This window comes from Miniopterus schreibersii (assembly GCF_964146895.1).
Source record: "Miniopterus schreibersii genome assembly, chromosome: 13".
NCBI classification, from domain to species: Eukaryota; Metazoa; Chordata; class Mammalia; order Chiroptera; family Miniopteridae; genus Miniopterus; species Miniopterus schreibersii.
This window is the reverse complement of record NC_138113.1, coordinates 5,900,160-5,926,676: the sequence shown is the minus strand read 5'-3', so window position 1 is coordinate 5,926,676 and position 26,517 is coordinate 5,900,160. Positions and strand designations below refer to the sequence as shown.

General features: G+C 38.7%; 1 protein-coding gene across 1 annotated transcript in view; it reads right to left on the bottom strand.

Moving 5' to 3' along the window:
• The window catches only part of VSNL1 (visinin like 1), a 62,918-nt gene extending 36,730 nt beyond the window's left edge, over window positions 1–26,188 (bottom strand). The window contains exon 1 of the mRNA XM_081156665.1: window positions 25,807–26,188. The gene's annotated coding sequence lies outside the window, so the exon portion shown is untranslated. The remainder of the gene's footprint in view (window positions 1–25,806) is intronic.
• Between the last annotated feature and the right edge of the window lie 329 nt (window positions 26,189–26,517).

Sequence of the window (26,517 nt, the reverse complement as noted above, 5' to 3'; positions counted from 1 at the left end):
TTAGCCCTTAATCTGACTAGGTGGTTCCGAATTAAACTCACCTGGTAACTAGGTGGCCAAGTGCTCAAAGACTCTACCTGCAAGGCGTCAAGTGGCCTGATCAGCCTTGGGGGTCAGACTCAACTCTTATCTTCTTTCTCCTTTCCCAGGCACAAAGAACGTTTCCCAAATACCTGGGAAACATAGCTTAGAGCAGTGCCACACATGGTACCCAGGTGCTAGGCTATGACTTTGGAAAAGTTTCTGCTCAGTCTCAATCCCTCTTTCACCCCACCTTGTGGGTTCCCTTCTCTGTTAATCAGGACACAGTGTCTCTTATTTTTCACTTGAACTTAGTTTAACAGAGAAAAAAGTGTGTGGTGTCACACCTGGGATCCAGTGGTGCTACTACTGCAAACAAGGCGTATGACTTTTGACAAGTTACTCAGTCAATTGGATCCTCACTTTCCTCATCTGTCAAGTGGAAATGATGACATTTGCTCATTGGGTTGTCATGAGAATTAATGAGATAACACATTAAATTCCTTCCAACGGTGCCTTCCATGTAGTGGGTGTTCAACAAACAGTAGCTATTATCCTGATCAGGGGACCCAGTAAACTAGGCAGCTCCAGAAGACAGGTAGACATTTTAAGATTAGGGTCTAGACATCTAGGAGTCATCCTAACCTTGATACCTACACTAGGCCTGGTAAGTATAAAAAGAAGCACACAAATTGTGAGACATGGAGAATTTCCATGGTCCTATTTATTCTCCTTCCTTTAAGTAAAAGTGCTCCATATCTGACTTGACATATTAAAGTCATCTGAGGACCCCACAGCTCTGACTAAGCATCAACTACTGAGTGAAGTTTCCATGCAATTCCTCGCTCACCCACTGAACAGAAGTGTGAGCTGATTAATAGCTGGTAACCTTTCATCTGAGAGTGTTTCAAGCAGCCACCCACTTTTCTGCATCTTATTTTTACTTCCCCGCGTGTCTTGTCTGAGACTATTCAATGTGTTTCTGAGAATCAGTTTCTATGAAAGGAAGGGGCTGTCTCTGGCAGTGTCAGAACCACACTTAGTTCTGTGAGGTAACAGAGGAAATGCTTTCATTAATAATCACAGCCTTCTGTCCAACGGATTGCAATCTAGGTTGTGATGCCAAGTCCCAGTGGGGAAGGACCGTGGCCCTTATCTCAGAGCAGCAGGGAGCAGTGAGAGAAGTGCAGTCCAGGGGCACCCACGTCACCTGCACATCCCCAGTCACGGGGTTAGGAGCAGCCTTGAGCATCAGTGGTGCATATCTTCTCCTTGCTCTCAGAGTGAGGACTTGGGTATCCTGAGGGGTGAGTGACACTTGTCTACTGATAATGGCAGAGTCACTCAAGTCTTCTGACTCTAAGAGCCTAAGAAGCTCTTTCCCCTCTGAGAGCCCTTTGCACTCACCATGTTCCTAAATTGTTATCTGTACAGTAATTCTAAAAAATACTTCAACTTATGTGGGTGGGTCTCAAATACAGAGAACTTTGAAATTCGCATATAAAGGTGGCTTTATAAATGTAAAATGTACTGCTTGAAGAAAGTGTGATACTAAACTTATTCAACAAACATTTATGCAACATTATTGTATATTACAAAGGTAAATATGGTTCCCAAATCTATCTCTAGTGAAGGCCTTTCCTGAATAATATATATCTATCTGCCTGCTAAACATGTCCACCTGCGTATCCTATAACCTACCAGACCCGACCTATTATCTTCCTGTGCAAAGGGCCCCGCCATCTGCCCATGGGTTATCCAGGGCTCTGCTCTCTCCATCACATTCCTGTATCCGATCAATCATCAAGTTAAGTAATCTATAGATGATACTTCCTAACTTTTTCAAAATCCATCCACTCTCTGTTGCTGCTACCTTAGACCAGGCCATCATCATTTTATATCTTACTTTATCACAATAATATTCTAACTTGTTTCTCCATCTACAGTCTTGCCCTCCTTAAATCCATCTTCCACACTATAGCCAAAATGACTTTCTAAAGCATAAACTCTAATCATGGCACTGCCTTGCTTAACCCCTTCAGTGGCCTTCCATTATCCTCCCTCTGAATCCAGTCCTCAGCATTGCATTCAAGACTGCTCAGCTGGGCCTGTTCCTCCTACCCCCAGGACCTTTTTAGTCTCATCCGTCCCCATGCTCCCACCCAATGCTCCAACTTTCTGTATCATCAAAGCTCTCCGGTTGTGCACTAGCTGTCCCATTAGCTCCACTCTGGTTTTTCAGTAAACTCTGATCCATATTTCCAGACAAAAATGAGGCAACACATCTTTGGTGAGTTCCTTGCCTGGCTTCCTCTTTTGCACCCTGAGTCTTGTACACATTGCTGTCACCACACCATATGCCACAGCAGTCACCCTAAGGCATGTATGACATTTCACCGGACCTGAGCTTCTTCAAGGTTAGAGTGATTGTCAGGTTTGCCTGAGCACCCAGTTCCAAGCCTATCATTGAACAGGTGCCCAGGAAATGTTGCTAAATCAATTAATCATAACGTGATCCCGTCAATAAAGTGCTAGAGCTCATCAGCTGAACAATAAGGCAGAATGTATGAAACAGATCCAAGATGACTGTGGTAAGTGCCTTTACGAAGAGACCAGCGAATTGGGTGAAAAATTTTTTACAAAGTTGTTCTTCAAAATTATCTCAAGGAAATAATCACATAAATCTGCAGACTTTTATACAAAAATGTTTACCTCAACATTGTTTAAAACAATAAAAATAAAAAACTTTTTATAAAAAGACAACCTAAATGTCCATCATAGGAAACTGGCTGTATCAATTTTGGTAGAACTACAGTGGAAATTATGAAGCCATCAAAAGTGGTAATGTAAATCTACATTGACTGACATGGATTGGTAATGACTTAATGTCATGTATTTAAATTAAAACACATTAATATGCAAAACAACTATATCTTTTCAAGTATAAACACTTACTGAGGACAGGTGTTATAGACAATAGAAGGGAGGAGGGGAGTGGAAGTGAGTACAGGAGATAAAGTGTATATAATAAAACACAAGAGAGGCTTTATATAGACAACGATAATAGTGTGCCATGAACAAAGGAGTATGGTTAGCATGAGTGTGCTTAGTTTGAGTGTTGAGCTCCAAAAAAAAGGAAAGAAAAAACAGAGAAGACATTTCAATACACTGTTAAGTAAAGGAAACAAGCCAAAAAACAGTATGTGTAGTATATCGCCTTGCTTTTGCTTTATACACATACGCTCAAGCTTGTGTGTGCAGGAAGTTTGGGCAGCACATAATTTACATCAAAATCCTAACAGTGGTTACGACTGCAGGCTATGGTATAACGATAATATTTCACTCTTCAATATCTTTCTTAACTTTTTATGATGAGCACATATAACATTTATAGTAAAAAAATATGTAGATAAATAATTTCAACAAACATAAATGAACAAAATGTGTTTTGTTCACAAAATCAATCTCAGGAATCCTGGAAAGACAGCTCTTTGGTACTTTCAATTAAAGCCACTCCATTTTCAAACAATTAATTCACAGAAATATTTTAAGGTTCACTTGCAGGCTGAAGACCTTTAGTTCTGAGGCCCATCCTGGTTAGCTCTGGGTTAAGTGATGAATATGGAGGAGAAGCTTGGGAGAACCCTGGCACCTTCTCACCCATCCCGGCACCCTGCAGAGGCAATGATGGGAAGCCACAGCATTGTTGTGGGGGAAGCTCTGGGTAGGAGCCTCTGACCTTCAGGATAACCATGTTAGGAAACCTTTTTGAGGCTCAGTGCTGCTTTCTATGAGATTGAGTGTAATAATGTTACACACAGTATTGTGATAATGTTATCACAGTTGAAATGAGATATAAGGTAGGAAAGATCTATCCTATCGTCATTATAATGATTGAAATTCAAATTTGAAAGATAGAAAATTCAAAGAGAAGATGATCCATAAGTCATCACTTCTGGGTGCCTAAGGCCAGACCTAGGATTGTTCAACGAGGTCCAGAGAGGGATCTACTTAAAGGTCAAAGGAAAGGGCCATGAAGGTGAAGGAGAGTAGAATTTTCCACTCCAAAATATACCTCTGGCATAGTATTATTTTAGGCTAATTATTTTTAAGAAACAGCAGACATAGGAAAATCTCTGAAAACTGAGTCAAAGTTACCCTTCTGAAAGACACATTTATAAAGGGAAACCTCTATCTGTAAGGATGTTTTCTTCTCTGTACCAGGAACAGGGAGATGACTAAATTCCTATGAACGCTTAATGGAGAAGGCAGCTGATTTAAATCTGCATAACAACCTTGACCTGGATTGTTGCGTTTTGCCTGATAGCCTCTCACAACTGACTTCCCTCCCAACCAACATCTTTTGTCTTTATTGGAGATGGTATTTAAAGTGGTGACTTGGGCAATTTTGAAGAATTACTCAGTTTTCCTAATTCTCTCCCAAACTTCTGCTTGTTTTCATCCTATTAACCTGTCTTTCATTATGAGGTGGGAAGGGCTTACCCAAAAACCTAGACTGTAAAATATATTTTCTCCTTTGCAAACAGCAGTATCTCTGAATGTGTCTGTAGATCAACCTCCCCTGCTCTCTTTTCAGTAAATAAGGAAATAGTGATTTACTTGAAGGAAAGGGCCACCATTCTGGGTCCTCAACCTGGAACTGTTGGACATGAAGCCGGCTGATAACCTCATGAAAAGTTTTCTAGGGCCCTCCCGAATGGCCTGTTGGGTTTTCTGTGCTTTGATAGGTTCATGGGACACCTTTCCCTAAAACACTGGAGCTGGGTTTCAATCCCAACTCTGCCAATGTTTTCCTGTGTGACCTTAGGAAAAGTTGGCTTCCTCTTTGAGCTTCAGTTTTCTCATCTTCAAAAGTTCTATGAAAGTTTCCACCTCATCTAATTCATCAGTTCATTGTAGGGAACAAACCATGGAGGCAGTCTGTATATTGTAAAATTGTTTCTAGCTCTTAATTTAGTGCACTTTCCAGGACATCTCAGGAAAGAAAACAAGACCCAGATATGGAAAGAAGTGGGCTTTGTTAGGCAGGGATGAAGAGAGGGAGTAAACTACAAATATCAGGCATGAAGGAGCAAAGACACCTGTTGATGAGCAGCCAACAGAAGGTTCACAAAGAAGAAGCTGGAGGAAGAAGAGTCAACCACGTACCTCCTTCTTGAATCTTTGGGAGGGAGGTGGGTAGAAAGGACATATTTACCAAAGGTTGGCAGAGGAGTGCTGACGCTCTCTAGTAAAGTTCCTGTCTTTGATGTGTTTCTAGCTCTGAATTATGCTCAGCTTGTCCTTGCTGGGCCTTGTGAAGTATCCGGCAAGGCTGGAGCAAAGCACTTTATTGCGGCACATGAAAAATATATTGGCTGAAAGGGACAATGCCAAGGCTGAGAGGGCTAAAATTAGACGTTCCAGTTCTGTTTGATTTGGCATTTGTGTGCACACCTTGCTAACATAGAATCCTCCACCCATGTCCCTCCCGTCCATGGGCCTGTTGAGAGCACAGGCAACGTGTGCTGAACAAGAGGAAGCATTGCTTTCTCTGCCACCCTATGGGGATGACAAATGCTTCTGGGCCTGTGTCATTGCCACTTGGAGCAGTATGTTGAGTAACAGTTTGAAGGGAGATGTTTCCTCATCAGCTAATTTGCAGATTAGGACAAAACCATATCTTTCCTTCCTATTAATATAACACTTTTCCATAGTGAAACAAACAGGAAGTCTCAAGATAGTCATATACTTGAACTTTCTATTTACCTTCACCTAAAAATTTACAGCTGCCCCTATGTAACCATTGCACAATCCAAAAAAGCAGGTATAAGAAGCTTAATCATGTTGTGCAGTTATCATCTACAGGAAAGAGCACAGGCCCTGGAGTTAGATATATGAGATGAGATCACAACTCTAGCACTTCCATTAGATGGTGCCCTTGAGAAAGTTACAGAACCTTTTTTACCTTGTTCATTCAGCTTTAAATGATAACTATTAATAACTCAAAATGTTAAATGAAATAATAAATACATGTAAATGATATTTTAGCAGTAATAATTATTAGCTTATCAAGGGCTTACTATGTGTTCATGGATTATGCACTCCATCTTTACAATAATTCTATGATGTAGATAGCACTATGTCTTTATTTAACAGTCAAGGAAAATAAAATTTAGAAAATTTAAGACACTTGCCAAAGTCACAGAGCAAGAAAACAGTGCAGTTAGGATTTGAAACCTAGACATTTGCTTGCTCACTGATAGCTAGTCTGCCTTATCAAAGGAGATGAGAAGGAAGGCAACTTAAAGGTACTCCACGGCTCAGTCAGTTATCTCACAATTGCTAGCTTCTGGTCCCTGTGGGTGAGGGGACGGACTTGGATGTTAAATACAAAAGTAGTAGTTGAAGGAACAGGATTTTTAGCCAAGAGAAGCAAAGACTCAAGGGAGGAAATGTGAGCTCTTCTCAAATAAGTGAAGGATTTACTGGCACAAAAATAGACTTATAGATTAGCATAAAGGAACAGAGAGTCTAGAAATAGATCCAGCTATACAGAATTTCTTAATAAGTGATCAAGGAAACTTTTCAGAACAAGAGGGAAAGGAAATATAATTTTGTAAGTGATGACATCATCATCACTTGATAGCAATTTGATGAAAAAACTAAGTCAGAATCACACTATATACCACCTTTTAAAAAACATTAACATTTGGAACAAATAGTTTAATACAAAAATTAAGTCAGAGACAACAATTAGAAATTGAAAATATGCTAGACAACCATAATAGCTATTGAGTATGTATACATAGTTTTAAATATAAAACACAGTTATTAAGGAAACCATTAGAATCAGAAGAGATAAATGATCAGAGTATGAATAGATAATTCATACCAGAGTAAACACAAATAATGAACAAACCCAGGAACACATGTTTAATCTACTTATTAAGGTTAAGTTAGGCTTTCTAAACATTAAAAGCAATGGCAGAAACTATAAAAGACAAGATTGATATAATTACATAAAAATTCAAAGTTTAGGAAGTGTAAAAACACTAGAAAAAAAGCAAATATAAAAATGGGGAAATATGCAACATAAATGTACCCTAAGTACTAAAGGTGCTTAAAAATAAAGGGGAATAGGATATAATAGAAATCTGGGCAGCAAATACAAACAGAATATGAACAAAAAGTGAAATATCAATGGCCAAGTTCAATCTTACAAATAATAAAACACAGCAAAATTGGATGTTATTGCAACTCACTAGGAAATACTAGAATTCAAGAAGCATTAAATATCAACACTTTTGATTCCAGGGAAAGCTATCTTAAAGAAATAGTCCAAGAGAAAAAAGTTATACACAAGGGTATATTTAACGCAGCTTTATTAATAATGATAAGAACTCTAGAACAACAATCACTCCCCATCACGGAAATGCATAATTATGCACGTTAAGTAAATTATGGCACGTTAACTCAATGGAATATAAAATTGTGAGTATTATGTAGAAACATGGCAAATTACTTAAGATATTCTAAGTGGAAAAAGCAGACATACAATATTGAATATTCATTATAATTACAACTATTTATTGCAAAAAAAAATGAAGTCAATTGTTCCCCTCTCTTCTTCCTTATAAAAAGTAAATAAATAGATCCCAGTTCAGGTCAAAGCTTTCCTTTTCTACATGAGAAACGAAGGCCTACAGAAGACACAAGCTTTTTCTAAGAGTGTAAAGAACTTCTGTAGAAGATGTAGTTCTAGAGCCTCATCTCCTGATTGCGAGTCCAATGTTCTCTTGAAAGGCAGCTTTCACCCAGGGCCCACCAACACAAACACCAAGAAGGGGGCAAAGGAAAAGGGCTCCTTCATTTTCTAGAAAAGCATAAAGCAGTGGAGGGTACAGTGGGCAGGGCCCACTATAATTTGGAGAAGAGTTACGAGTGTACAAGCCCAAGTCAGAAAATCAGGAGTTAGCATTTACTTCCCCGTTATTTGTACTCTGGTTTCTGGTTCCAATTAGTCAGAAATCCTGTCATGCCTAATCATAGAATCATCTTCTGCTGTCCATCCCATTGACACTACCTTATTCCAGATACTCTTTTTTCCCTTTTTTTCTTTACTACAAATATTACGATTTAATTAATCTTCCAGTTTGCAGTTTCCACCCTTCAAATTTATTCTTGCCATTGCTGCCATATTCATTTTACTATAATAATTATCTGACCATTTCATGACTCCCTGTAGTCTAAAGAAAAAGTCTAAATTCCTTCATCAGACCCTTAGGGGCCACATGACCTTGTCTGTGCCTCCCCCCCCCCCCCCAATTTCATCTCTTTCTACTCATACCTCACACATTCAGACTCTGCTAACACTGCATTTTCATTTTCTAAAGAGTCTCCATGTTTTATCAGACCTCTGTTAGCATAGTAGGTGCTTGTTGAATGGACGAATGAATGAACAAATGAGATAAAGGAGACTTAATAAAGACATTTCTTCATGGCACTGGTGTCTTGGCCAATTAATCCTCTCTGCCATAAGCTCTATGACTGTGGGTACTATATCTGTTCTCTTCACTGTTTTATGACAATAGCTAACAGTTAAATAAATGAATGAATGGCTGGATGAATGAATAAAACTTTGCAGCACAGATCTGTACAGCTGTATGGAAAGGCAGAGGAAACAATCAACCACATTCGTGGGAATTAAGGAAAGCCTCATGTGAGAAGCAACCTTCTGTAATGGATGAATAAGTGTTGTCAGGTAGAAATTATAGGCACAATGAGGTGCCAAAGGGCATGGCACGTTCAGGGACGAAGGAAAAGGCTACAGCTGGAAAGCTTGAGGTGGGCAGGACAACCTAATGGAAAGGGTTAGAGTTAGTCAAATCCCAGAGTTAATTCTTCCCTCTGTATGACCTCAATCAAGCTATTAAACCTCTCTTAGCTTTCATTTCCTAATCTGAAAATAAATGTTGAAGATTAAAGATGACACAATGTAGAATACTGAGTATAGCATGGCATAGAATAGGAGCTCTCCTTCTCTCCCTCCTCCTCAACTTTCTCCCTCTTCTTCTTAGTGTTGTTAGGTTTGGCACAGGTATCTTGGGTTGCTCCAGTCACTGTGTAAGACTCCCTCTTTCAGATCTAAATCTAAAAATCTCTCCACAGCATGTTCACTGTGGTCAACCAGCTCTTATCTACATATCTCACTTTTCCTACTGCATGCATCAGACTAATGAAAAATAAAAACATTTGGCTCCAACTCAGATTAAAATAGGAAGGGCCAATTAAACGAGAAGAAATTATGTGTTAGCTATTGTTCATTTGGTATTTATATCCAAATATTCTGGCCCCTACTTAACTCTCATTAGGGAGATCATATAATTGATTGTCCAAAGAGCACACTTTGAGAGTGAAAGAAGGTGCCATTGTTTATGCAAGGACAACAGGAATTATTCTGGGCTACCCTAAGCAAATTGGGGTGTATGGTAACCCTACCTCTTCAACTTTATCTCCTATCAATATCTCTTATTTGCTATGCTGCAGCCATGCTCACTTTGTGGCTTTGTCTCTAACACATCAAGTTTTCCTTTCTCCTTAGAATTCTCTTCTCCCAAGATCTTTCATGGCTGACTTCTCACCATTCAAGTCACTGCTCAAATGTTACCTTTTGGATCTTTCTGTTTAAATTATTAAAACTTGTCTCTTTCTCAACACTCAAAATGACTATCGATTACTTTGTTTTATATTCTTTGTAGCCTTAAGACTATGTGAATTTAGCTAATGTAGTTATTAGTTTATATGATTACTTATTGACCTCTTTCACCAGAATGTCAGCTCCAAGGGGGCAGGAACTTGGCCTGTTTTGTTTACCTCTGTTTATATCTAGACCTGTTCCTGGTACTGCAGAAGTACTTAATTATTTTTAAAATAAATTTTTTAACTTTCTATAATTTTTAAACACAAGCTCCTTTTCTTGATAGTGATAGCTGCTATAGTTATTATGTGAATGTGCTCATTTCACATATCAATGCAAACAGGTTATCTCTGCCAAATTTTTGAAAGAAAGGTAAATTTTAAGTTCCCCTACCTATCTGCTCAGGCGCTCAATAGAGATATGCAAATCAGTCAAGTTCTTAATTACTGCTAATTTCAGAGAAGAACTGAAATAAACATTCTTAAATAAGATTAGAGGCTATGTCAATATAAATTAACCATAGTAGTATTATTGACTTTATCATTAAAACCATTACTATTACCTCTAAAGTCCAGGCATCAATAGTATCTATGTGACAATAACATATACACCATGATAATCTGTCATATAGGTATCATTATCTAAATTTCACAGGTAAAATAATTCATATAACTGAGGATATTTTGTGACAGCGCCTGATTACAGAATCCACATTTCTTTCCACCTTATTCAATCAAGATTCTTTAATCCTTTAAAACATTATGTCAGGCACACGCATTTAAGTATTTTCTTGCCATTATTGTACACTTTGGTGCTTTCTCCCTGCTCCCATTTTCCCATTGCCTAGCTAGTTCCTAGTCTTGGCATCCCCCAAATTGCCCCAGCTCCAGTCCTCATCCTATGGATGCTTGGGTTCTATGTGCCCTAGAAGGGCTTCCTCAGTACTCTATGCTTCTTTCATGATCATTCTTAACAGACTATCAGTTATCTGTCTCCACTGCTAGAATGTGAGTTCTGAGAGGGCATGAACAAGGTCTTGTATTTTCAGAGTACATAGTAAGTACTAGATAAACACTTGTTGAATAAATGAAAAAACAAACACACACTTTTAAAAATGGAATGATGGAGGCACTTGGGCATGTTTAAAGACCCAGAGGTCTGTATCACATAAAAGCAACCAAGGGTTAGGGAAGAGCACCTGACACACAGGTTCTTGCAGTTTTCTCTACCTGGCAACTGTCCCAGTGAATTACGCATTGGAGTGTGGTTCTCTTGGGAGATGTGCTAAAACCAGTGTTGTCCTCACTATTGAGGCCTCACGAGTGATGGATAAAGCGAGAGATGTTAACACTTGGGAGCAAGGCCCACTCTCCTCAAAGAGAAATACAGCAACCATCTCTTTCTCAAGGCCCAGAGACTGTAAACACGTTTTAGCAGCAATCCCAGGAGCTTAAGTTGGAAATTTAGACCTCAGTGGATTTCCCTGGAATCTAGTACTTCAAACAGCTCAAAATAGGCCTCTCCACTAACATTTTCTTATAGCATTCTATAATTTTCTCCCATGGCACTCAATTCTATTTATAATTTTATACTATATTGTGATTATTTGTTGACTATCTGTTTCTCTAATTAGACTGTTATCTGAGGGCAGGGATTATGGCTGTTTTAGGTCACCTTATATATCTAGTACTAGACAAATGATAGATGTTTAATAGGCACTTACCAAAGAATGAATGAACTGATAAGACAGAGAGGTAATACCTCATGTGAAAGCAACATGATGAATATACAAACAAAAAGGTGAAGCTATTACTTACGGACTTCTTTCTTTAGGCAAAGTACTTGATTCCTGTAAGTACCAATTTCTTTATCAAAAGTAGAAATACTATTATATCATTGAATTGTTGTAAAAATTAGTGGCATAATATGTATGTAAAGCAAAGCACCTATAGCATCCTTAGCATGGAGAGACAGAGTGTGCCGTAAGTGTTTACAAACACTACACACCTCAAAAAGCCTCTCTTCCTCTTTTCCCTTCTTTGCTTAGGTAACTGTGGGGAGTTTGGAACACCTGAAAGTCATAAGGTGTAAAAATCTGTCAAAAGTGGAAATTGCTCGTATGAGGAAACCTTTTTGCACCTTAAATATCTTCCTCATGTGGACAGAAATCCTCACTTTCCTATTCCATCTCCTAGACAAAACATTTGGGATCTTTTGGTGTTCTTTGGTTCATTCAATGCATATTTATTGAGCATCTCTGCTATGCTGTACACTGGGCTTGGCTCTGGGAATACACCAGTAAGTTAGATGTTCAGTCTAAGAGCTCTGTTTATGTTTTAAAAAGTCCTGAAAGGACCTACGGGCCTTAGTCACACATCACTGTAAACAATAATAATGGTAACTATCTGATATTGTACATTCATTCTATCTCTAGCTCTGTCCTAGGTATGCCTGATTCATAATCTTATTTAATCTTTACAAGTACTATGAAAGGTAGACCTAATAGTTTCCACTTTTAGTTAAAGAAACTGCAGCCATGCAGCTAGTGAGTGGTAATGTTGGGGTTTAAGTTCAGGTCTGTGTGACCCTACAGACATGACTTTCCTTCTAGTACCATGTCTGCCAGCCAGTCACTTTTAATGGTATCAATGATTTAGCAAGTGATGATTTGACATTATTTTAGAATTTGCTTCTTTTTATTAGGCTGTGCGATTTAATAAATATAGTTCTTATAATTACTGATGTAAAAATATAGGTTCCTAAATGCTTGGTTTTCACTGGCACATGGACACTGCCTGCCTGTGGTACAGAAGTCTTTTAAAAACTAACCTTAAAATGGAAGCAAAAGTCAGGATCCAGAAGTTTCTTTTTTTATACCCAAAATGTCGAATTCATGGACCTTGAACCATGCAGGATTATGGATGTATTTGTATTGGCCAGTGTGCTTGATGCTATGTTTTAAAAGAAAAAGATTATAGGCAGGCATTCTGCTTGGTCAAAATACCATCATTTTAACAGGCATTTAACACCTGGCCCACTTCATTTAGACCTATGAGACATCCAAAGATTAATCATGCCCTCGGTCTACTTTCTAGGAATTCACAGACCGATTAGGAAGATACTACTAGAAATGATATGAGGATGAGGATGACAGTGGTAGTAGTAATAGTACTAATAATGATAATAAAAGCAAAGTATGTCATTAAAACTGTATAAACCAGTGTTCTGGGATCTCAGCCTAGATTTGGATCTCCTTCCTACTTCCTACTCTGAAACAAAGTGACAGAAGTGATGGGATTTCAGGCAACTGCAGATAGGTTTTGATCAGAAGAGACTTTCAGAGCTTCCAAAAGGGATGCAGCCATCTGCTCATAAAGTCACCCCTGAAAATTACTAAGTAGTTTAGATGAATTTCCCGCCAACTACTAAATGTCATGACTCCTCTGGCCGAATTTTTAGAATCTCACCCTCGGTCACTAAGCAGCCAGCCTAGGTTCAAAGGAACTACTCATTCTACTAAAGATGCCCAGAAATCTATGCCAAAGACACTGTCCAGGCTACCTTTAAAGAGGTAGTGAGAATGTGTCCAAAGATAGCCCCTTTGGTGGTATTTTAAAAGTTGAAATGTATAATAATAATAACAGTGAGGTAAACCTTGTCCATACATATAATGGAATATAATGTCTTAAGATAACATTTGTGAAGAATTTTAATTGCAAGGGTCATGCTAACCGGAAAAGAGTAGTATATAAAATTTAAAGAAATGAGTAGTCTCAATTAGGACACTATTTACAAAGAAGGAGAATATAACCTATAAATAACAGATTGTAGGTGATTTTATTCTTTTTTTGCTAGGTTTTGCTTTCCAAATTTTCTATAGTGAGTATTATTCTTTTTACTCAGAAGAAGGTATCACTAAGCACTTAAGAAGAGCATTCTTAGCTTTTAATCAAACTTATTTAAGAGCTGTTGTGTGAATAGGGACTTGAAGGCCTGAATATTGTTCAATGAATTGCCTGGAATCCCAACAGCAGCCTTCTTTAGTTCTAGTTCTTAGAGTTTTGTTAAGTGATTTTATAAAACTAGACACAAAGTCTTCTGGAAAAAAAAAACACACACACACACACCACAAACTAAGCTCTGTCTCCCTTCACTTAATGAAAAATGAAATATTCTGTTCTTATATCTACTCCTAGACAACCACAAAACTGGAATATTCTTACTGTTATAGTGAGACAAACTTAATTACCATGTAAACAATCAGTGGTGTCCAAGCTGGCTCCAAATTCAGAGGAATGATGTGAATCTTGGTTATCTACCATAGGAACCAATAGCTACAATTCAGAAAAGCTAGCTGGAATACAGTATAAAATTTTTAGCTTTCTTTCTATTATAACATCTCACAGTGAGTCTTCATTCACAGATGTATAACCTTGTAGGCCTATTACAAAAATCTGAGTACGTCTTACCAGGAACCTCTGGTTGGCATTTTGGGAAGTGGTTCTCACATAATGTACAAGAAGCTGCTCTCTTAACACTTCCTAAATAAGCAGGTTCAGCAGGACGAGAATGTTATGTTACGGTCATTGTGCTACGAACCTTTGTAAGCACAATGTTCTGAATTCAAACATTCATGTTCTAGAAAGAGTACCCATTATCTTCACAAATGGTTTTAGATGTACCCAATTTAGGAGACAGCATGCCAGCTATACTCAGCTGTATACTTCTTGATTATGAATTCTTTTAATTTCTCAATTTAAATTAAAAGCTCTTTGAGAACAAACAGCAAATACTACCTCATTATTAAAAACTGAGTGTCAGTTCAATGCTAGGGTTCTGGCTAGGGCTTTAATATACATTATCTCTAGCTTTTACAACAATTTTGTGAGACAGGTTAAATTCACACTTAACAAATGAGAAGACTGAGGCTCAGAAAGATTAAATTATTTGCCTAAGGCCACATAGCCATTAAGCAGTGAAGTCAGAATTCAAATTTGGTTCTGATTTATAGTCCAGTTTTATTTCCATTTTCCCATGTTGCTGATGTCTAATCTTTAGATTATTTAGATTGTTTTATTTAGGACTTCTAATTTATACCCTGAGAAACCGAGACACGAATGAAATGACTTGCCCAAGTTCATGTGAACAAAAGGCAAACTCAAATCTGAATCAGATTAATTGCCTCTATTTGCTTTTTAAAATTATGAGCTCTGCAACATTATATTAACTTCTGATAACATATCATACTTTAATTTTTTGTATTATTTTTAATTGACATGAAGTTTAAAATATTTTACAATAATGTCATTTTTCTGAATTTGAGATAATTTTAAAGTCACAAATTTTCTTCCTTTTCATGTGGGAAACCATACAGAGCTATAAACATGCAGTGGAGAGGACTCAGAGCCATTAGTCACTAGCCACTTTGGCACAATTGTGGTCAAATTTCCATCCAGAAACAAAATGGAAGTGATCTCAAGGTATCAGTAGCCAAAGCACTCCAAGAAGTTTCCTCAAGCTTCTTGGCCTATTAGTCCATTTTTTTCCTTTTAAAATTTTTTAGGAAGGGAAATTAACATTCATTGAAGACCTTGTACGTGCCAGAGACTGTGCTAAGCACTTTCATAGATATTATGTTATTAATCCTTGCAATTAACCTCATGAATTTAATTTCCATTTTACAAAAGTTAGATAACTTTTTCAGAGTGACTACACTCATCTCTGAAGCCATGTCTCTTATCTATACATACTCCTTTCTAGAGAGAAGCAGGTTTTATATAATACAGGCTGCTGTCTATTAGTCAACTGGGATGTGTAAGATCTTATTTGGATCCGATTTAGATAAACTATAACAATTCTTATGAGATCTGAACACTGACTAGATATTTGATGATATTAAGTTTTTGAGTGTTTTTTGGGGTTTTTTTTGGTGTGTAACAGTACTGTGGACATGTTTTATAGAGTCCCTGTGGATATATATTTAAATATTTGTAGATGAAATAATATAATGTCTTAATTTGTTCAAACTAACCTACTGGACGGGGGAGGAAAATGAGTTAATAGCTAAAGCTGGGTGACAAGTACATGGGAGTTCATTACATTTAGTCTCTTTGAATGTGTATGTAAAATGTAAAATGTATTGTGTTTTTAAGCCTGTGTAGATTGGTAGAGAGAGTCCTGGGTTTCAACAACACTTTCACTTAGCAGCAGTGTGACCTTGGGTAAATTACTTTATGAGACACAATTACTTAGTCACAAAATGAAGCATACCTTGCAGACACTTAAACTTGTGGAGCTGTGATGTGGACTCAATGTAAGTATTGTGTGTAAATATGAACCGTAGTGCCCTATACATTCTAAGTTCTTTACAACATTGCTAGTGAATATTATTACAAAAATAAATTATCTCTGTTTTTATTTCCTTGCTCTCATAATTTAGCCAGAGATAACTTACAATATTCAGATGAATCTGATATTGGCTAACAGCTAAAGATGAATGATATAAAGCTTCTGTGAACATGACCATCGACAGAGCACGTCTTTGGAAGAATGTCGGCCTTTCAGTTTCTCCTCTGCCTAGACCTCTTGTTTTATGAACAAATCACATGCCATTTTGTACTGCTCAAACATTTATTGAATGGTTTGACGATATAGCTTTATTGTTTCATCACTGCCTAAAATATGATCTACAGTGCTTCCCTTTCCCATCCCAGGATGATATATTGGGCTGATCTATATATTTTCAGGTATCAGAAAAGTAGTTGTTTCTGGGTATTAAAAAGTATTAAATTTCAACATAAATTTCCATTTATATTCAATTCAATCTCTCCTTTCTCAGGTTGGTTTTGTACTAAGTGGTGAAGAAGTAGGTATAACCTCAATGAAATAATTTGCACAAGATCAGTACTTTGATTCTTAAATTGTATATTTTATCAAAGAAAAACTAAAATTCTAAAGTTGCATGATAATAATAAATTTGTTACCATCACATGGCACTATATATTCTACAGAATATGTTCAAAGTCATCTCAATTTCTTGACTACTACCTACAGAAGGTAGATAATCTCATCTTTATTTTCACACAAGGAAACTAGAACTCAGGCTTTTCTGGGACCTCACACTTATGACTACAGCATAGGCATGATGCCTGACACACATCTAATGACTCTGAGTTTTATGTACTTTCCATTATATAGTTCAGGTTTTGTCCTTGTAAAGCAGCTATGAGATGGTAATAACTATTTTTTTTTAACATAAGTTCCCTGAACAAACATTAGGAACATAAGGTTAAGCAAAGCTAAATAGATACTGGGGTCTTTATAACAGGACCACTCAGATTTATTACTTATGTGAAAGTGTGCAGGGAATATCTAAGAATGGGATGTAGGAAGCCCTATTTGTCTCAAAAATGTTTCCACAAAACTCTTAAAGGGGAAAAAACTACAAGTGTCTTGGAAATATTTCTTTAAAAAAACAAAGTCTAAACTGTCCTTACCACCAAATTTAAACTACCCTCTCTTTCAACTCAGTCACTTCATCTAGAATGAGGAAACCTTCAACAGGTCTTCTTTTAATGCCATCTCATACGTGCTGATTTGGTACGAAGCTATTTGCTCTTGAAGATTTTGCTTAAAAATGCAGAACAATCTATGATAGCACACTGAACTTAATGTATATGTATAGTATATGTATATATGTATGTATGTATTGTTATGTACGTGCATCTCTCCCTCGCCCTGCTTGGGATCTGTTCTCTGCGCTTAGCCAATGTGCATTAGTGCACATTTCTACAAACACTCAACAAATGAAGGCTCTGATAGGCTAATCCTGATTCAGACATGTTCTGCAACATGGATTCTGTGCACCGAGTTCTCCCTTTGTGCCATTTGTTTGGTGTTATTTGATTGACATTTATATGGAGAAAAGATATGTAAGTGATAGTGCTAGAGCCACAAAGTCGTGAAGTAACCATGTCATTGGAAAGTTTCACAGGCACTCTAGGCACCACAGAGGAAAAGGTAAAGGAGAGGGAAGATAAAAGGTCAGAAGACAATTACAGGCTGGTAGAGGTCCCTGGACATTATTTATGATGAGCGCTATAAATCACGAGTAGGGAATGATTGTTCATCAACTGGATGTTAGTCATTAGAAGCTTTGGGAACTTTAGTAGGAGGCATGTCTTAAATAAATGGAAGAGCTTTTCCAAATGAATGCAGGGACATAGGTCTAAGTTAGGGCATTGATTCAGTTAGTATACCTTTCCTAAGACCACACTCCACATGCTACCTGTGATGTGTGTCTATTAGCTATTGTTTAACTACCAGAAAATTAGGGCAAATATCTTGGAAAGAGCAGAGTACTTAGAACAGGAGACTGGAAGAAATGATGAAATGCAGATTGCAGAGGATGGGCAGGAGGGAAGGCAGAGGTCTGGAGTGGGAGAAAATTATTTACTACCGGCTTGCTCTTTTAGGTGGTATATTTATGTAAGGTCTTCAACATTCCATAAGGTGAATATATTATCCTCATTTCACAGGTGAGAAAATAAGCCCCCCAAATTTATTAGAACTAAAAGTCCTACCCAGCCTGGCCTGGCGTGGCTCAGCGGTTGAGCATCCGCCTAGGATCCAGGCAATTGGGGGGGTTCGATTCCGGGTCAGGGAACAACCCCAGGTTGCGGGCTCGAGGCAGCCGATCAATGACTCTCTCATCACTAATGTTTCTCTCTCTCTCTCCCTTTCCTTTTCTCTCTCTGAAATCAATAAAGATATATTTAAAAAAAAAAAAAAAAAAGTCCTACCCAATTCTGTGAATCATCCAAGGATTCTACTATGCAAAAGAACCTCAAAATTTAGGTGTAAATTTTATAGACTTCAAAGGGAGAAAAGCATTATGTTTCTTGTTAATGACAGATAAGAAACACACTTAAGATTCCCTAGTAAATGAGGCAGGAAATAGGAGGAGAAGGGAGAAAAAGCTTAGAAGAAATTAAAAGGCTCTTAGAAGAGCTAAAGACAATAAAGCCATTTGGACTCTGTGTGTGTGTGCGCGTGTGTGTGTGTGTGTGTGTGTGTGTTTAGCAGGGCTGGAAACAAGTGTTCAGTGCAGTAGGAAAGAGGGGTTGGGAGGTATATTTTCCTTATTATGAAAGCCCTGGGAAAAAAGAATGAAAGAGTAGATCACAGAAGAGTCTCCCCACAGATAGACATCGAAAATTAGTTGGAATAATAAGGGAGGTAGGGGAGAGTATCAGATAGCAATTCCCTTTTGGGAAGATATTATATGATAGAAGTATTGTAGTATAATATTTAAACCAAAGGCATGGAGCTTAAAATGTTCTTATTGAAGTTAAGTGATCTACTGGAGACTTGGGTGGGAAACAAGGGCCACATTATTTAGCTACATTGAAAAATAGTTAATAGATGACCTTAAAATGTATTTAATAAAGAAACAAACATTAAAATGTCCTCTTAGTTCCATATTCTGTTTTGTGCAATTTATATGACAGAATAATGATGGTAAATGAAAAGTATAATGGAAAGGGGATGCATTTAAATAAAGAATGAGAAAAATGGGAAGTTTGAGGACTCAGTACAGCTATTTCTCCTAGAAAGTTTCTCCTCTGTGCATCTATACCACCTTTTTACTTCACTTGACTCACTGGAATGCGTCTATCTGTCTTCCGCCTTAGGCATAACTTCCTTGAAGGCTGGGGTTGTATCTTATTTAACGCTGATTCCACAGTGACTACCCAGTGCTTGGCATCTTTATTCAATAGTTATTTATTTTGTAGGTTAACTGTTCACTGCTTTTAATGCTCAATTCCTTATTCAGAGGTTCCACCATGAATGGGGTAACTACTGTTCAGAGACTAAAGTGGTTTACAAACCATTGATTTCCCATGAAAGGGATGATACTAGCTATCATTTAGTGTGCATTTAAAATAATGAGGCATTATGTTTTATTCTTTACATATATAGTCTTCTCTTTTCTGTTCAAGAATCCTGTAAACTACTATTTTAAATGGAAACTGAGGCTGAGAAGTTAAACAACTTATTCAAGGTCATAGAACTAATAAACTGTGGAATTGGGGAATTTTTATCTAAGTATATCTAGCTTGAAAACTCTTGTTTACGTTTCCTCTCATTTCTTTTGAGCCAGTTGAAACATTGGTGAGAGCTGAGGAATTTTCCTATTTACAAACTAAAAATGAGGAAAGATTAAATAGATGGTTTTCATCTCACTCTGAGGAAAAAAAATACCTTTATAAATATTTAAAAGAAAAACTAACAATTTTGTTTAGAATTTAAACTTATTTCACATTTTAAAAAATTTTTAATAAAATTTCCCATGAGCAATAAAGCACCTTATGTATACATTTCAAAAACACTTGAACTTCTGCAATAAACAAAATTGATAGTCTTCCATTAACTCATAGCACCAAGTGCCAAACAATTCCAACAAACAGAAGTTGCTAATTGAGTTAGACTTGTGCAGCACTATTTGATACATTAAAAATAAAATACATTAATAAGCATGTCAACTTTATTGATAACACTTAATGGGCCTCCAAAGGCACATTTCACTAATAATTTAAGATTGTATTTCAAGAAGTCAGAAATAAACACATTAATCATAAATTAATAAAACCAAGGCAAAATACAAACACCACAGATTCCTGTAGCACCAGAGTCTACTATTTTAAGAAATCTTTAACTGCTATAAACATTCTGAAATCTGAAACAGCAGAAATATTAGGGTCTAGTTGTTTAAACTAGAGAAAATTTATTCAGGCTCCAAAGCACATTTAACATGTTAATGATTTGCAAAAAAATCAATTTACATTCAGCTCCTCAAAAGTTCAGAGTCTTTCAGAGAATAAGAGATAATAAACAAGATCCAAAGAAGGGATAAAAAAGTATATTTAAAGTGACAGATTTCCATTTTCAGAAAGTCACTATATGAGTGAGAATAAAAAAAGGATTCGTTCTATCGATCTATAATAATTGTAGTCAGATTTAACTGATTTGTGAACACTTTGCCTTTTATGAACAATACTTCATATAAAAAATGAAGTTTTTGTTAATGAAGAGAGACCTACTTTCTATAAAAAGTTCAGCAATTATTCTTAGCTATATCGAGCTTGAAGCCACTTGGTGAAAGAGAGTACTCCAAGTCTTAATTATAATTTAGAACAAAAAGAGTGTTCACCTGAAAATTATCCAACAAGTGGTTAGAAATACAGTGCATTGCCTTCTAAAAAAAATAAACAATGATGGTTATACAATAGGTCATCTGTGTTAGAACTGCAGTGAAGTAAGGCAGTTGAGAAATCCAGAGAAAGCATAAGAATTATAACAAATTATATGACTTGCATGCTTTAAGTTAGCTGATCAGAGTATAGAGCATCCCTTTAATGTATTCACAGGCACCTTATTATTAAAGTGTCAAACCCCTTTGAGGATTCTTCAGTAATTTGCTATTCCATTTCTGTTTCATTCATTAAGTAGTTTCTAAAGCACCCCCAAGATCCCCATTTGTGAAGTTCTCAATGATTCAAGCTGTGAGCAACTCCAACTATTTTGATTCACTTAAGAGAGCACCAGTTATCTTTAGAAACCAACTGTAAACGAGAAATGCAGTGTTATGGTCCCTTCACAGTGTAAACATGTTCAAATAATTCCATAGCTCAGGAGACCCATCATCTAAATGGGTGGTACACATAGCTACCACTGTCTAGGTTTACATCGCCTCTTTGAATTATTAATATCAATTCTTGAAAATCGGTAAAATAATTATGATTTTACCTAGTAAGAGACGAAAGGGAGGATATTCATATGAGTAGAGTACGAAGCACTCTTAAAGGTGCTTTATATCTTTACTGAATATAAATTATAAAATCATCTTTAGTCTACCTTTACTTTTTAGTAACGTAAAGATGTTTATAGCAATGTTAATTGTTCACATGCTTTTAGTAGATTTAATTTCTTGATATAATTAACAAGGTACATACAACTGATTCTTGTTAGGACAAATATTTAATTGACAAATATTATAGAGCAGCTACTATAAAAGCCATCATGTTGATATTGTAGAAATATGGAAAAGATCATTTAAATCTCTGCCCTTGTGGACTGTGCTTTCATATTGTAGATATGCCTTTAAGATAAAACTGTTCCTTAACATATCGTATTTTTCTGTATTGGAAGGATGGTTTAGGTAATTTATATGGATCCCTTCCAGCTCATATATCTATTAATTATGTGAATTAACCACTGGGACAGTAGAAATATAAACCATTTATTAATTTATCTCTGTATCATTTGTTACTTTATGAAGTTTAATATATTTATATCTACTAAATATAACTGAAAAGGACATTGTCCATTTCAACCTTGGGTTAACCAAATGTGATTCATTCTAAAATAAGAGCCTTCCTATCTTCCTAAATTATCACTAATCTTAGGAGCATAGAAATCACTCAGTACAAAGAAAAAGACCTTTAGAATGACATTAAAATATATTGCTCTTGTGAATTGGGAAACTATGCATTTGCTATTGATGTGAGACTCCCCACGGAGCTCCTCAGCAATGTTTGAAATCCATAACTATGTGCAACCCAAATAGAAAACCTATAGCCTGCCCAGGACAGCATTTCTAATCAAGTTATCCTGTTACAGAGTGAGACTCATAGCCTAGCCAAACAAAGCAGAGCACTTACCAACTACAAGTCTCTGCTGTCTGCAGAGGCTACCTGGCGTTCAGAAAAATCCTGGATGCCTGTTTTCAGAATGGGATGGCAAAACCAGGTGACATCTGACGCAAGAGCATTTGTTAGGAACAGGCTCTATCCAAGAGAGAGCTCATCCCAATTCAGTAAAGGATTGCCAAGACAGGAAGGGGAAATTAACTTGTTAATTGGTGAATGAATGGAGAAAGTCATCACCTAGCTTCCTCAACAACTTCCAAGGGTATTGGCTACTCTCGCAAATGAGAGACTTGGGCTCTGTCTTCCTCAAGCCTCCCCTAATACCTCAGCTTTTTTAGGTAAGAATAGCTGGCATTTCCCTCAAGGGGACATTTGTGAGTGGTTTTGGTTATCTTTCTGAGTGCGTGAGAGATTGCATTTTAGAAGGAACAGGAAGACCTGGATTATCTTAAAACCTACTAAGATAAGTGTTTATTGTATAGACACTCAGGAAATTTTTATGGAAGAAAGGGAGAAACAGAGAAAGCAAGTGAGAGCGAAGGAGGAGCAGAAGAGAGAGAAGGGCCACACAGGCAGGGATTATTGTCCATGCTGCAGTCCTTGTCCTTCCTTCTCTGCAGACGGAGAAGAAAGCTGTGCAGGAAGAGCCGTGCAAGCCCCTTAAAGGCTCTAAAGTCAGGCAGTCTTCTCTTAGTCTTCCTGTCCCCCACCCCTCCCCTTCTCTGAAGGTGGCTTCATCTGGAGGATTTCCAGGAAGGCCAGAGACAGGCATCTTGGATTTGGGTTCTGCCTTCTAGGAGGCAGAGGGGAGCTGGCAGAGCCCACGGTGTGTTTACACTGCAGCTTCCTCACTCCACAGTGTCCCAATGCCTGTAGCTGCAGCAGTTTAGCAGGAGGCAAGATGGTAGAAGAATGATCATGGTGCCTGCAGTGTCTCTGAAGGAGAGGTTCTCTAAAGGATTCTGGGGACATGGCAGGGCAGGGATGGAGATGGGGCTGGCAATCCTCAAACAGGAGCTGAAGATCCAACTGGATCTCCAACTGGACCTTTAAAAACCTCCAAAGAATCCAAAGAAAGTGACTGTGGTGCAGAGGAGGCCAGGAAGGCCAGGTTAAACATCTAAAGAGATGGATCTATTGGAGGTGAGGGGCAAACAAAAAGAAATAGAAAGAGACCTGACACATAAGGAGAGGCAGAGAAGGGAAGTGCTACTGTGTGAAAAGAACCCTTGGGACCCTTTCAAAAGATGTTTTGGGAGCCAATAATTACTTATTTGAAGATTTCAGCAATGTCACTGAGGACATTAAAAGTGCAGAGAGAGGGGACCATTTCCACTCAACATTACTTTTTAATTGTTTATTCCACAGACTAGAAGTTAATTGACTTTTCCCTAGCTCATGGCACTGGGCCTCAGTTCCTCATCTGTAAAAGAAGGCATTTGGATTAGATGCTTTTGAAGGTCTGGGCCAGATGAGACCCTCTACACCTGTCAGTCTGTGAACCACGGTATCCGAGACCAAACGTCTATGAACTTCAACACCAGAACCCCCTTCTTCTTCCACCGCCCATTTATCAATGCAGTGCACACCTGCAGCACTCGTGGAGCTGATTCAACTCTCAGTGATGACAAGGAGTATGGCTCAGTTGTGACAAATGATTACTCCTCCCACCCTGAAGTAAGGAAGAGAGGAACAGGGAAGGCAGTATAATTTATACTTTAGGTTTTCAAGGAGAGGTTATTCTCAAATTTTCTATTTCCAATTTCATCCATTTAAATAAATTATAAATTCCTTTGAGTAGGTTCTAAATAGTTGGACTGGCAAAAGGTTAAAGACCTCTATAATGATCTTGCCCTATTTTGGGAAAAATTCATTTCATTTTATCCCAGAAATTGGATCTGCTTTTTCCATGGAAATCCAGCACACACTGGCAATGCTCTTCTCTTGCCTGCCTGCCTCATACCATTTTGCCAGCCGGCTTCAGTGCAGCATTTTCTGGGGTTATTAAGCACCCAAGCTCAATGTGTGTGCACTCAGGGGTGAGGTGTTTAGTGGTGCAGAAGCCCCCCCTCTCCCTATACACATACCACCACCACCACCACCACCACCACTCACACATGTAGGCACTTTTTATGGTAGTGGAGATAAAATGTGTTTTCGCAAGAGTTTCCTTTTTAATCTGTCTCAGCCTGAAATTTATTTTAAATTAAAAAACATTAATATGTAGAAATACAATTCCTTTGCTCCTCTTGTCTTGAAATTGGATGTGACACAGAAATAGTATACACTTGTTTTCTACACCCACTGCATTTCCATTTCATTTTAGTCTCCAAAATATGGGCAGGAGGGTAACTCTAGAAAAATGGATTCCCACTCTGGCATCTCACAGGGCACTGATCCGTGCAGTGCAGTGAGGAGCACTTGCATGGAGCATCACTGTTTCCTCCCGCAGCCCCCTCCCCCATTCACCAGCACCTCAGATTTCCACAGGGGGGTTGACCTTGCAAAGACCCTTCTCCCCTTTCTGGGAAGGAACAATCCATTTTAACAAAAAACACAAAACGACCTTTCCTCCTTTACAGAAACACTACCAAAGGCACCGCGCCTGGGCTCCCGTTTCCCACCCCGCATTCCAGGATGCCAACGCCAGGCAAAGGCAGGTAGTAGCTCGGGTCTGGCTCCCCATCCAGCCGCTCTGTGTCTCCGACTCTGTTCAAAACAGGGGGCTGAGCGTGCGGTGCAACACCTTTCCTTTTTCTGCCCATTCACCATCACGATGAAAAATAAAAAAGGAAAAACTATCCACTCATTTCTAAATACTGAGAGAAATGCGCTTATTTTGCGTCTAGCTGCGTGGTTCTGAACACTAACATCCCGCTTGGAAACCAGCCCTGATTTCCGCACCATCTCGTCCGCTCAGTTTTACTCAGCACACACCTTCGCTGCTCTCCCACGGCGAGAAAAATGGTGCACTAACCCCGCGAATGACAGGTTGCCACTTGACTGCAACGGCTCAATAGTTTCATCAACCGGAAAACTTCACAATCGGTCAATTAGTTACTTAAATTTCTGCAAGGAAATTCTCCTACTCATAGACTTAAACTAAAAAAGCACCCCTGTTTCACCTTTCTTAAATCTAGCCTAAGACGACCCCCCCCCCCAAACGCCGCGTATAAACACTCCCTCTTCCCCCACCCCATTATTCCAAATGGTGCCCCCTGGACATTCAGATAGCCAGCATTAACCAAAGCGACTGCCACCGTGCATGGAGACGCATCTATATGCAAAGCAAAGTATGTGACAGTAGCCAAAGCATCTCTCAATTGGCTGCACTACACATGCAGAAATGCAACGAAGATTGTATTTTCCACTTACAGTTATAGCGCTGCTCACGGTCACTTAACGAAAATGATAAAACTCAACAGTTCTTTATATATATATATATTTAATTCGGGCAAAAGGTTAAGCCGTCTCTGTGCGTGGTTCTCCCGCGCTCTTTTTCCCCCTCTGGAGCTCAGGGCTGCTTAAATCCCTCCTGAATCGCGCCTTGCAAACCCGGCGGCGGCCGCAGCACGCTCGGGTGAGTCTCCGCCGCAGATTGGGAATCCCATAGACAGCCTGGGGTCGCTGGGGCTGGGTGCGCAGGCGCGAGCCGCCGCCTCGCCGGGCACCCCTCCCGCTCGCCTCCCCCGCCCCTCGGGCTCCGCAGCCCCAGCCGGGAGAGCTGCGGAGCCGGTGACCAACGCGGCCGGGCACTGGCGCATGCTCAGTTGGAGGGGCTCGGCGTTTCCGAGGGTGAACTCCATGTCTCCAGATTTTAGCAGAAACTCGAGAGTAGATAGGAACTGGGCGCCCGGCTGCCCGAGCAGCCGCACCTGGGCGGCGTGAGCGAGGTGACCTGGGGCGAGTCTGGCGGGGAAGGCTGCGGCCGGAGATGCGACCCGGCTGCTTTTCCTGCGGCTCTCAGCCCTAGAAGGCCCCAGCCCAGCCTTTGCCCGGCTGTAGGTGAGGGACAAAGCTGCAGAAATCCCTTTCTCAGGAGGAGGCCTTCCCAGCAACCTGCGAGCCAGCACCTGGGCTCCCCAA